Raw genomic sequence first — 13,388 nt, forward strand, 5'->3', positions numbered from 1 at the left:
TTCCGTATTACCCTCCTGAACACACTGATTCCATATTCTGCTAAAAGACATTGGGTCTCGACCAACGGGAGCAGCAGTGTCGCGATACGATAAACCGGAATCGCGATAGGCTACAATCCGACCTTTATCAAAGTCGGAAACGTGATGGTACGCATTTCTCCTCCTTACACGAGGCATCGCAACAACGCCAACTGCTGTTTGTCATGTCAGCACGTTGTAGGTGTCGCCGTCGGTGCCAACCTTGTGTGAATGCTCTGAGAAGCTAATCATTTGCATATCACAGCACCTTCTTCCTGTCGGTTAAATTTCGCGTCTGTAGCACGTCATCTTCGAGGTGTAGCAATTTTAATGGCCAGTAGTGTAGTATGTTTTGTTGATTTTGTGCATATTAGGCTAAGTTGTCATGCTTAATCGTCAGAGGAGCTACATTTTTTATTCATGGTGAAGGCACAATGTTTCAGTGGTGATGGGTAGGCTGTTGACATGTAAGACTAGGATCATTCTGAGTCATTTTGGGCTAGTAGATAGCATAGTTAGAACTAAACGATTAATGGGCTCTAACACCACACACAGTTACTTCCACGTCACAGTTTACTTGTAGTATTATTATTTGTGTGACGTAAATCTTTCACTTGTGCACCAGTTTAATACTATAGTGTAAAACTAGGAATAATTTAAATCATGGAAGTATGTATTTGATTCTCCCTTAAGGAATTTATTTGTCAGTATTCGACATGTGATCGTCTATGTTATGGATACAAGTTGTAAGAGACTGATCCCTCATGCTGCACGCACACGATGTGTCCAGGCGGCGCCCAGGGGATTGGTGATACGAGAAGTCAACAGGCGACCGGTTTCCAGGCGAGCGCAGAGAGGCTCGCATACCACAGGGCGCGGGTGCGGTGGCACGCTAAGGCCTCTGCAACAAGCGGCCCTCGTAAAGGGCGGACAGCCGCCGTACTACCTGGCCGGGCTACTGAGGGACGTCTGCAGCCACGTGCCGAACCGGCTCACCGGCAGATCTTTATCTACAGCTAAGACGGTGGGAGATGGACTGGCACGTGTGAGGTTGGCGAGACACGCGTCAACCCCTTTCACCACGAGAGCGAACGGGGAGCAACAACAAGGCAGGGCTCTAATGTAGACCAGTTTCTCCACTAAAGGCACGCTGTAGAAACAACAGTTAGGCTGAGATGAAGAGAGACATGGTATTACATCATTACACTAGGAACGTAGGTCTGTGACTGTTACACAGATCTGTGCTAGGAATAGAATTACCATACTATCCAATTTTCTCCCTGGGGGGAAACAACACCTTACTGTCAGCCGTAATGATATTCTTTTTGATCACCACTAGAGATGGGCAAACTCGTTCATCCTTGGGAACTAGTTCACTGCTGAACGTTCTCTTTTGGGAACCGTTCATTTTTACTCGTTCACCGTTGATTTGTGTTTGGTATATGGTTCTTATGAAAAACTGAAAGCTACTAGTGCAGGTGACTGAAGGATGGGGAGCACCAAGAGGGGGCACTTGCCTCCCCCCTGTATTATAGAGTTTTTATCCATTACAGAATTCTTACACACTTTTAGAAGTAATTTATGTGATTCTGCAGAACCTTTCGTTTAGCTAACTGTAGCGTTGTGTGGCTGATCGCAGGGAAATAATATAGGGTGGTGCACGGAAAACCGGTCCCGAGTACAGACTGCTCGCCAATCACGGACGATATGTTGCCCGTTACGAGCAGATACAACAAACAGACAACCATGTAATAATTAGGCAGTGAAGAAATAACATACTAATGCAAGCAAAAATTGCAAAACAATCGATGACGATGTGTAGAGAGCTGGAGAAGAGAACATGAAAATCTCACGTGTCGCGCATGGGCTATAGCTCATGTAGTCTTGTAAACCTGTTGGTGGCTGAAAAAAAAATGGCTCTGAGCACTATGGGACTTAACTTCTGAGGTCATCAGTCCCCTAGAACTTAGAACTACTTAAACCTAACCAACCTAATGACATCCATGCCCGAGGCAGGATTCGAACCTGCGACTGTAGCGGTCTCGCGGTTCCAGACTGAAGCGCCTAGAACCCCAAGGCCACTCCGGCCGTGTTGGTGGCTGATCCCAACTTAATAGACCACAAGTGTTTTGTATAAAATTCATCATTTCGACTTCCACTACATAGCTATGCTACGTTGTAAACAATAATCGTTTACACCCTATACCATGTATACTTCACGTTGTCTCTGAGTTCGTAGGCGAAGTAGAGACTTTATGGAAGCATAAAATAAAATGTGGTTTTCTCATCATACTTGCGTCACACGCTTAGTAAAAATTAGGTTTTTATGTTGCATTATTAAAGTTAATGCAGCAATAATAATAATAATTAAGTTCGCAGTAATAAAGTTTTTGGTTTGAAAGCTCCTTCTGAACAAATGTTTTTGAGATAATAAGTAAATACGATTTTATGGCAATTTATATCTTTTCAAATGGAGAGGCACCGCTTTTCCTACTGAGCCAAAATGACCCACAACCCACTTTTTTTTTTTTCAAAGAAACCAAACTAGCAGGTAATGCAAATTGGAAACAACCAAGATTAAAAATAATTAGAGCCTTCCTAAATCTAAATGTAATGTTTTGTATATGAAAGATACACGAAAATCGTTTTATATGAGTTTTCTTACACTAAAAATTAAGCAAATTATTGAAAGTTAGTTTCTAAATCAAGTCGATGAAACCAAAAAATATATGAATAACAAAAAAAAAAAAAAACCTTGCCTTGTATGTCTTCTGCTGTTCATCGATATAATGAAGTGAGCTGATATGCCCTTTTGTTACCTGATAAGACGTACCTATTACATACAACGTAATTTTTATGTAATTTACGTAACTATAAAATTCTTTTTGATTACCGGACGTGGATGCTGAATAGCCAGAACCAAGTGCAAGAACAGTTTGGAAGACATGTAAAATGGGCAAGCGCAGTGAACTAAACGAACAACTGGATACTGAACTAACTAGGAGCATTCGGCAGTGGAACTGAGACAGGTGGTCATGCGAAGAATGACGAGTGCGACCGAGGGAGACCGAGACTGAGACGAGCACGCGACCGAGGCTGGAACGAGAATTGCCGAAGTGACCGCCGCGACCGAAGTGAACTAGTGAACTATGAACCGATCGTTCCTCGTTCCCGGGAACTATAAGTAGACCGCCGCGACCGAAGTGAACTATGAACCGATCGTTCCTTGGAATTCGTTCCTCGGTCCTTTCGTTCATCTTGGTGAACTGTTCCTTTGCACCCGTTCGTTCGCGAACTACCCATCTGTAATCACCACTATCAATACATCCATCAAATTGTATGTAGTATCCCGACACCTCAAGAACTATTCCAGCCACCTACTGGCTATCTGCTCCTGCAAGAGACATTCCTTCTCACTGTCATCTGGCTGTTGAAATGCCAATCTCCCAGTCAAGACCAGTGACGTCATAGTGAAATAACAGACCCTCTGTCGTACCACTGCCAAAGAGCTTATGCTGAGCCTTCCGTGCTACCTCTCAAATCGTCGGCCTCACTGTTTACTGACGTCATGTGCCATTCCGCCTGCACCGAGAGCCACACGGTCAAGTCGAGCTAACTCCCACGTCTGAAGGAAGGATATCCGGAATCCCCTTACGAATGAATCACACTTAGTGGTACAACCGCAGATAATCCTGCCTCTGCCTGTGAGATCTGCACTCTGCTTTCGACACCACACCCAGGCGCAGCTTTCTAAGACAGCTGGATGTAAGTGAAATACGAAAAAAGTGTCGTGTATCATGTGAATGAGTGACGAAAATCTAGTGTGCCTGTAACATTTAGTTGTATGCCTAGGACACTGATGTGACAGCGATCGACGAGTGTCAATTTTTTGAATAGTCCGTATTAATTAGGATGTAACCATGGTGTCTCTTATGTAAATCTTGTTGTTTACCTGTCGCGTCTATGGTTTCCTTCTCAAAAAAAAAAAAAAAAAAAGAAACGGTTCAAATGGCTCTGAGCACTATGGGACTTAACTTCTGAGGTCATCAGTCCCCTAGAACTTGGAACTACTTAAACCTAACCAACCTAAGGACATCACATACATCTATGCCCGAGGCAGGATTCGAACCTGCGACCGTAGCGGTCGCGTGGTTCCAGACTGTACCGCCTAGAACCGCTCGGCCACACCGGCCGGCTTTCCTTCTCAGATATGACACAGTGACAGATGATGTCCACGTGTAATATTCACTATTCTTTGCACTGTTTGTCAACCTATTCTTCGTTAGTTTATTGTAAGATATTTGTATGTGTGTGAATGTGAGGTGAATGAAGTTACGATAGTGCCTCTGTGTAAAGTATCTGGTATGAAAGGACCTTCAGTCAAGGACAAATTTTGTACTGATTTGGATTCTTCAGGGAGATCACTGTCAAAACGGTTCAGCACTTTTGTAAACGTAATATGTCATATTGTACTGGAATGATTATAACACTGACCTCAATAAGTGAGTGAGTGTTGCCTTGCTGGAAGCCTTTGTGTTCCCAGGATAATTTTGACTGTCAACAAAGAAGTCTGTTAAAAATACGTACTGTGGGCAGAAGGTCCATGAATTAATTCATTGCAGATTCCTACGTGGCCTACAGCCCGTGTGTTAAGGGGATAAGTGTGAAAGTGATGGGTGGATTGATCTCCTTGCTTATGTATCTGGGTTGTATGATATTTAGCTATTAGTAGAATCAGATGATTGACAAAGCACTCCCTGCTTGTTATGAAATTTAATTTTTTCCCTTTTCTGTGTCACAATACTGTAATCTGTGTGTGACGCTTCCTAAGTGAAAAATATTTCTGCCAGTGAGAGGTAGCGAAAGGTAGCGACCCTCTGAGCACGCCGTATTTCACCCTTGTTAATTATGTAGCCCCTGCAATGGCATAGCAGCCATCTCAGCTACGTAGTGAACCATCAAGACTAGTAATTGTAGGTATGACAGGCAATAACAGAGTTTATTTGCCACAAGCAGTAAGAGTTGTGGCACTAGATATTTTTCTGTGTCGGCAAGGACGGCAGGGAGACGTGGCCAGGGCGGCAGAGGTCAAAGAAACAGCCGCAGGCTCCTCCAGGAAAGCATCCAGTCTCATACAATAGCATGACCACTTTGCTTGTGAGCGCAGGCGGTGGCATCTCGCCATAAAGTCGGCCCACGAGAGCAGCCCAGTCTTCAGCAGGACAATTGCCAGTGGCCTGCATTCTGCAGGCATATTGTCAGCCTCGGGCGTGCTACTGACAGACGGATGCCACGCTTTATACCAAATCCCGAGAGATAATTGCTCCACGGGGCCGTAAGTCCAGCTTAGAACCAACAATTATCGAAAAATACTTTGGAACTTTGATTTTCTTAACAATCTCCTTCTTTACTCGATCAGTGATGAGCTACGAGTATGTACGGCGAACATCGCATATGTATATTAAATACGCCATCGCCACAGTACATGACGTAAACTGAAATTCGTTAATGCGTAGGCCTTGAAAAGCCACAGGTTTACTAGTCAACCTTATTATTTACAAATGGCTAATCCTTGCACACTATTAAACATGACATAAAATGATAAATGTTTAACAAATCTAATTACACTTCCTAACCTCAGTTATTCTGTGCATTGTCCTCAGAGTCACCATCTTGAGGCTGATTCAAATCCATTTAACCTTAGGCATGGGATACAAATGAGAGTTTTTTGGTCACAGACAAACGCTAAATTGTTAACGCTAGGGCCGAATTTTCGCTGATAGTTATTGCGTGATAGTTCGCTTCGAGTACTTTCTATGTCTGAGAGTCTTGCGAGAGCGTTTTCACACAGCAGCGTGAGACTCTCTGTGTGAGATGATAGATCACTTTCCGAGATTTTTCTGTCGTAGTTCCGTGTGTGAAAGAAGAGGTTGAGATGAAAGAGCATCGCGCTGCATCTGCACTTTTAATACTTTTAGTGGCAAAGAAAACACGTAAACGACCTTGTTCGTGTTGGATAAGAGAATGTGTCTGGCGGCGGGTTAATTTCGGAGCACACAAGAATCTTATTGCACAGCTTGTGAAGGAAGTTTTACGAGAATGACTGCGATGGAGATCAAGAAACATAGCTTGTGACACTAATATCTTTAGCATCAGCTGAGGTATATTCGTACTCTTTAGTGTTTGGTGAAGTAACAATTAAAATAACAGTACACCAATTCCATCCAGATACCCATAGACGTTCAAAAGCCAAATAGGGAGGATATCTGATAAAAGAAGTATTTGCGGACATACATTTATTTCAACATTTTTACTTGTATTGACTTAAGGAACAACTCGTGAATTCCTGAAGTTCTGTTCTTCAACACTCAGTATAACAATATAATCGCCGGCCGGTGTGGCCGAGCGGTTCTAGGCGCTTCAGTCTGGAACCACGCGACCGCTACGGTCGCATGTTCGAATCCTGCCTCGGGCTTGGATGCGTGTGATGTCCTTAGGTTAGTTAGGTTTAAGTATTTCTAAGTTCTAGGGGACTGATGACCTCAGATGTTAAGTCCCATAGTGCTCAGAGCCATTTGAACCATTTGGACAATATAATCAATAAATAGAACGTCGTATAAAATTATAGATACAGTTGTATTACTTGAAGTTAAATGGCAATTTTCCGAGTTCCGAAATGACTGATTTCAAACAGAGCTTCACTTATTTCTCTATGTTAATCAATCTACGTATAAAACTACTTTGCCTGATTCCTTGAATTGTGGATATTCTAGAAAATTTCTTCTGTGGAGGTGTTACAAACTGTAGCTGTTTCACCAAGCAAACTTTGGTTTCTGTCTCAGCTCCTGTAGTCCAGTTGTCACGTCCAGCTAGCGGTCTAGATGCTCATTGACGTTGGAGACTGGAGAAATTCTGTCCGGTCAGCTAACATGGAGACGGCTAACTGGAAGTTTAAAAGAGTTGTGGAGTTCGATCAGGAAATAAGAAATAATCGAACAAGTCAAGACTTGAATAACTGCAATCTTTAATTGCTCATCTGAGCAAGAATTGTATAATGATCTGAATGAAGGTACACTACACCTGATTGTAAAATCCCATGGTGGGAGGTACGCAGCTAAGTATTAGCGCGAACAGAGCCAGAGCGAATACAAGTCCATGTCCCAGGGTCTATCCTGCGCAGACGTCCCTCCTGGATCAGTGTACGCACTGAACTCTGCCATAGGGTACTCCACATCCGCCCCTTCCGCGCCGCCCCTTCCACGTTGGCGCTTCAGGGTACAGACCAGGGAGGCCTCGTGACCGACCATATATGGCCACCGTCAACGCACTGCCATGCCTCACGTCTCGACACATGAGCTCATGTGATACCTCTTGAGTCTAACATTTCTGGTCAGAGCCCAAACCAATACTCTTCCTGTGGCGTCTCCTTTGAACTCTGAGTACTTTCTAGAAAACTTATTCGTTCTGGCTGCTGTTCTGTTGCCTTTCAGGAGTTGCATTTTTTAAATATGCGACATAGTATCTGCACGTTCCATAATGTTGGTCTTCCCTCGTACGAACTCATTAAGTACACAACTTCGTCGAGCGTCCACTTCGTGGCACGTTTCTTCATTACTTTTTTTTTTTTTTTGCCGAAACCCGCTGTCGTTCACTTACAATGCACATCCATAGAGACATTAGCGTCAATTGTCGCGACAATGATGGTATAAGTTTATAGAGCAATTAGTTGCACTGTTGATGTGACGCAGTGGGTAGCGGACTAGTCTTTCGTTCAGATTTTCATATAAACTGGGGCCTCCTGGGACAAAGGGTGGCGCAGAAGGATGCTTCACTGCCATCCTCACCCCCACCACTGCCACCAGGGCGCATGCGAACAGCTGTCATTGCCACCACTGCGTTCAGAACCCTCACCTGTATGCCACAGCTGCACGCACTGCACCTAGCCGACAACGCGCCGCTTACAGCGCTGGACAGGTGTTAATGATTTCTCTTCAGCGACAAATTTTTTCGATTGTTAATTCTGCATACTACGTCTATGATGTTTTAGTAAGTTAGTTGCTGCGTAGCATTGTTGAAGTCAAGAACTTTGGAAACAGGTTCACTGCTCGCGTTGCTCGTTTGGGAGGTAAAACTGGCGGCTTCTTCGCTCAGAAACGTGCCACGGCCACGTATTATGTTTCAAAACTCCAGTTTAGATGGCACTCTTATTTAATGTGTGGATGAGTACGGCAAAATACATTCTAAGACCAAGAAAAAACCGCACCACAAAGGACTGATCCGAATGGGACGGAGATCGGTAGATGTGTTGTGCATGAACAGACAAACAAACGATTACAGTTGCAGAAAGATTGGATGATTTATTCAAGAGAAAGATCTCCAAAACTGAGCAAGTCAGTAAACCGTTAGTCCACCTCTGGCCCTTATGCAATCAGTTATTTGGATTGACATTGATTGAAAGAGTTGTTGGATGTCCTCCTGTGGGATACTGCGCCAAATTCTGTCCAATTGACTCGTTAGATGATCAAAATCCCGAGGTGGTTGGAGGGCCCTATCCATAATGCTCCAAACATTCTCAATTTGGGAGAAATACGATGACCTTGCTGGCCAAGGTACGGTTTGCCGAACAGGAAGACAAGCAATAGAAATCTTCGGCGTGTGAGGACTGACACTATCTTGCTGAAACGTAAACTCAGGATTGCCTACCATGAAGGGCCTACCATGAAGGGGCGTAGAATATCGTCGACATACTGCTGACCTGTAAGGTTGCCGCGGATGACAACCAAAGCGGTCCTGCTATGAAAAGAAATGACACGCCAGACCATCTCTCCTGTTTGTCGGGTCATATGGCAGGCGATAGTGAGGTGTTTCCAGACACGTCTTCACTAGTCGTCGGGGCTCAATTCGAGGCGGTAGTCATCAATGGAGACAATTCTCTTCCAGTCAATGAGATTCCAGGCCGATGACGTGTCTGGAGACGCCCTGGACAGCGATGGGTACAAACCTTTCTGTTTCTCCCACCACCTTCCCGTCACACTTTTCACTCATTCAAAATCATGAGTTACAAATAGGTGTATCTCAGAAACTGTTGAGTCTAAGGGATATGTTTCTATGATTTTTGTACTTCAGAACTCTCTGTTCTGTGATCTTTTACCGTATGTAAAATCACTCCTGAAACACCGACATGCCGTACTCTCTACCGCTGTTATGTTCCGCGATGTAAGATGTCGATGCACTTGAGAGGATGACTTTATGAAAAGGCGGTTTTCATATTCCCAGGTCTGGCGCGACTTATTTGAACAAGTTTTCGACGGCTGACTTGACGCAGCCGCAAGAAACACGACATGCTCGACATAGGAGTCTGAAAATACTGGCCTATTGGTCATGTTCAGCGCTTGCTGGGCGTCTCCAACGTTACGAGCATTCCTAGCGCGGCACATCCTGAGTCTCTAAATTTTTGAGGAGCCTTTCACGTTGTGGCACGCTGTAATGTGATGACATGAGATATTGGCCAATATTGGTTTAAGAAGTGATTGTTCCGAAGAATGTTCACGTGGTGGAATGTAGTACGTTGTAAAGGACGGTGAAAGCCCATCAGAAGCAGAGATAACGTCGGATACGCCCACAGGAAGCGTAGCTCTTGTCTCAAAATACGCGGTGTCGCATGAACAGTGGAGAAACCCATTCTTTCGAAACGATTCAAGATAACGAAATAAATTTATATGCTAGTGATTATGTTCAAAAGGCTAAATATTTCACTACTTAGTTAATAAGTGCAAGTTTAGCATCTCCCGAAATACAGAAGCAACTATGTTATTCTCCTTTTTGTTGTTGTGTGCGCTATTTATTGGCATTTAATGCCTGTCGAAGAACAAAGTGCTGTATTTAGCACACGAGAATGTTCAGAAAGTACTTTCCATAAAATAACTGGAAAGCTGTATAAATTGAAACCAAACAGTGTCGATAAGCGCTGTTTTATACTCATATTGCAGTGTGAGATCAAATTAAACGAATTGTACTGCATCATTCTATTAACAAAAATCGTAGGATACAAAATAGTTACTTATGTTAACTTTATACAACAATACCTGTTTCTTTGGGTACTATTTATAGCTCACCGAAAACCGGCAAAGCGTGCTCAACGAAGTCAAAATTTTTGTTGAAGTTGTTACTAAATATACGAAAATCAATATGGTTTATTCCCTTGGTACAATGAATCGCAATTAATCCTAGATGTGACCAAACACAAGGTAATACGCTTCGTTAAAAGAAAAACAGTTCAGTAGCATTTGAATATCGCACTGGGGTAACGCCAATGGACGCAGTGAACTCCGTCTAATATCTAGCGGTAAAGTTGCGAGGCAGTACAAAGTATGAGAAGAAAAAAAACGTTAACTTGAAAATACAACGTAACAAACTAGGTACAATAAAAGACATATGGAAAGTAAGTCCAAATAACGAATTACTTAATCCAAGGACTGTTCGTCCTGGGACAACATAGGTGATTTGCGCATTATCGTTGCCTTAGCTACTGAGCCATGCCTACATCAACGGAGAGCCCTTTTCACTAGCTACTTTCTTCCCTCAATCGACTACTCCAGGCAAGTGACGTATTATTCCTGTATGAAACCTCACCTGTCACGAGTAGTCATTCTTGTTTAGACGTCGGCCAAAAACCGTGTGTGTCGTGAGTGCCGCCTGCTGTTCTGTTTGACAAGTGAATTGTGGAAGTGAGGTCTTGAGAGAGCGTTGAAAGTAAAATACAGTAACAGAATTAAAGAACTAGCAATGATACCAGAATTTATTAATGAGCAAACCAAAATTTTTAGTGGCTGTACTTGATAAAAGTTGTGTGGTGAAGTCTCCACATTGCTGAAAATGGAAAGAAAGGGAAAAGTGCTGTCCAAGCACTTCAGAAATTCAGTATTTATTTCCTCGAGAAAAAATGGGATGTTTCAGAGTGTCCGCTCACATCACAGGGAATAACTTTCATTCGAGACAAAACCTGCGCTGAGGCTTCCTGGCGATACTATCTTCATGGATCGTTATGCCCCTGACAGACGGCGAGGCGTAGGCGGTCTGCAGTGTTCGTATGAAATGGGTGTTGCCTGTCATCCAGTAGCCTGTTTCAAGCGAAAGGCGGTAGATCGAACAAAATGAAGCGCCCGATTCGCTTCTGAAATATCTTTCTCCGCTTAGATACGCTCAGTCTTCCGGTTTTTCGCTGAAAATCGCTCAATCAAATTACTGGGGTAGGTAGTAGGTTGCACACCTGATTAGAAGACCTTCCTAGTTCGGTGAAATCTCACCGTTCCAGGGCCGGCGAATACTAAAGGACGCTTAACATCACTAGGAAGTCTCAGTACACACTTTGTCTCTGACAAAAGTCATTGCCTATGGCGTGATCTGTCACTCCTCGACGTTTGTGGCAAAGACTTTGAAACACCCCGTACATGAAAACGAGGGCTGTTTGGAAAGTAAGATCCAATCGGGCGGAGAATGGAAACAGCAGTGAACATCCGATGGAGCTTTCAACGGATGTGTTGGGCAGTCTGTAGTATGCTCATCGATCGCGTTACGTCGCTCTTTTCAGTTCTGAGCGCACACTGAGCACGTAAAGATGCCTAGAAAATAGTGTCTCCCATCAAGTATGTGTTCCTAGTGAGAGATTTCTCCTATGACATGTAGCCCACATAACATAACTTCTATGAAAATTCTAGGCCGCACTCTGCAGGGGCAATGAATTTCGTCTGCTACCTGCATTTTTGTTCGGCCAGTGCTCGCGTTCTGCATAGCCTTGGCATTGGGAATTTCGATGATAGCGATGTCTTCAATACATTGGCAGAAGAAATCCGAGTTCCCAATTCAGGAGGTGAAGTTCATTAGTTTGATATTGATCTAAATTTCTGTGTGGCTGAATGTTCAGGTGAGTAATAAATAATAGAAAATAAGTTTGAAATATTGTGACGCCTGAATGAACATTTGTAAAATATTTCCGTTAATAAAAAAACATATTAATAAACAACAGCCAACACATGTCTACAAAGCGTGTTCTTATGCTAATAAGAGCCAGAAGGGAATAACGTGAGGAAAGGAAACATCTCAGTAGTCTCCGTATTGTGATGTAGCTCTTTGTGTGCCTGAATCGTTCTAAACGTGCTCTTTGTATGCCTGATAGGTTCACAGCATACCACACTCAGGCATATTATGTTTAAGAACGATGTGTACAAATTTTTCTTCCGAATAAAGACTTGATTCAGTTGGCATGTCTGCTAAGTTTAATATTTCATTATTAGATTTTTGCCATTAAATAAACCAACCTTCATCATTTCAGATGAAGCATTACACACATTTATTGAATTCATAGTTACGAGGCAACGATTTTCGAAAAAGTGCTAAAAATAGCAGTACAGCTACTGCATTCAGTGTGTCTGAGGCGAGCCTCGAATGTGTTAAGACTCGAAAGCTTCGGTGCAGGATGTGAAGGCTCATTATTCCACTGCGAAACTGAGTAGTTGGAGTCGGATGTGGCAATTTTCAGCCATGTGCTCGACCAGTAAAGTGACAGTCTGACGAATCACATAACCGGCCAGATAAGCTTGAAGTACGACTGTTGATATTTTTAAAAATATAGAGAATCCTATACATCGATATTTTAAAAAATCATTAAAAACCCTCGACATATTGAAAAAAGTATCACTATATCGATATATCGACGGGAAAGTTATCGACGTACCAGATCGGTTTGACGGAGGAGATAGAGTAGATCCAAAGAAGAGCGGCGCGTTTCGTCACAGGGTTATTTGGTAACCGTGATAGCGTTACGGAGATGTTTAATAAACTCAAGTGGCAGACTCTGCAAGAGAGGCGCTCTGCATCGCGGTGTAGCTTGCTCGCCAGGATTCGAGAGGGTGCGTTTCTGGATGAGGTATCGAATATATTGCTTCCCCCTACTTATACCTCCCGAGGAGATCACGAATGTAAAGTTAGAGAGATTCGAGAGCGCACGGAGGCTTTCAGACAGTCGTTCTTCCCGCGAACCATACGCGACTGGAACAGGAAAGGGAGGTAATGACAGTGGCACGTAAAGTGCCCTCCGCCACATACCGTTGGGTGGCTTGCGGAGTATAAATGTAGATGTAGATGTAGATGTAGTAGATGACGTGCCTGCCTATAAAAACATCGGCTGCAGGTTATAAGTATACTGCCAGTTTTAGAGCTGTATATTTAAGTACTGATTATTTATTAGATATTCCATACATCAAAAGGCTAGTAGCGTGCCTATCCTCCGTAGAGCCAGAATTGAAAGGAAAACGATGCACGTTCACGCTTGGCGATATCCACTTTGCTAGTAATGGTAACTGCGCGTAAGT

Source organism: Schistocerca piceifrons, chromosome 3, assembly GCF_021461385.2.
Source record: "Schistocerca piceifrons isolate TAMUIC-IGC-003096 chromosome 3, iqSchPice1.1, whole genome shotgun sequence".
NCBI lineage: Eukaryota > Metazoa > Arthropoda > Insecta > Orthoptera > Acrididae > Schistocerca > Schistocerca piceifrons.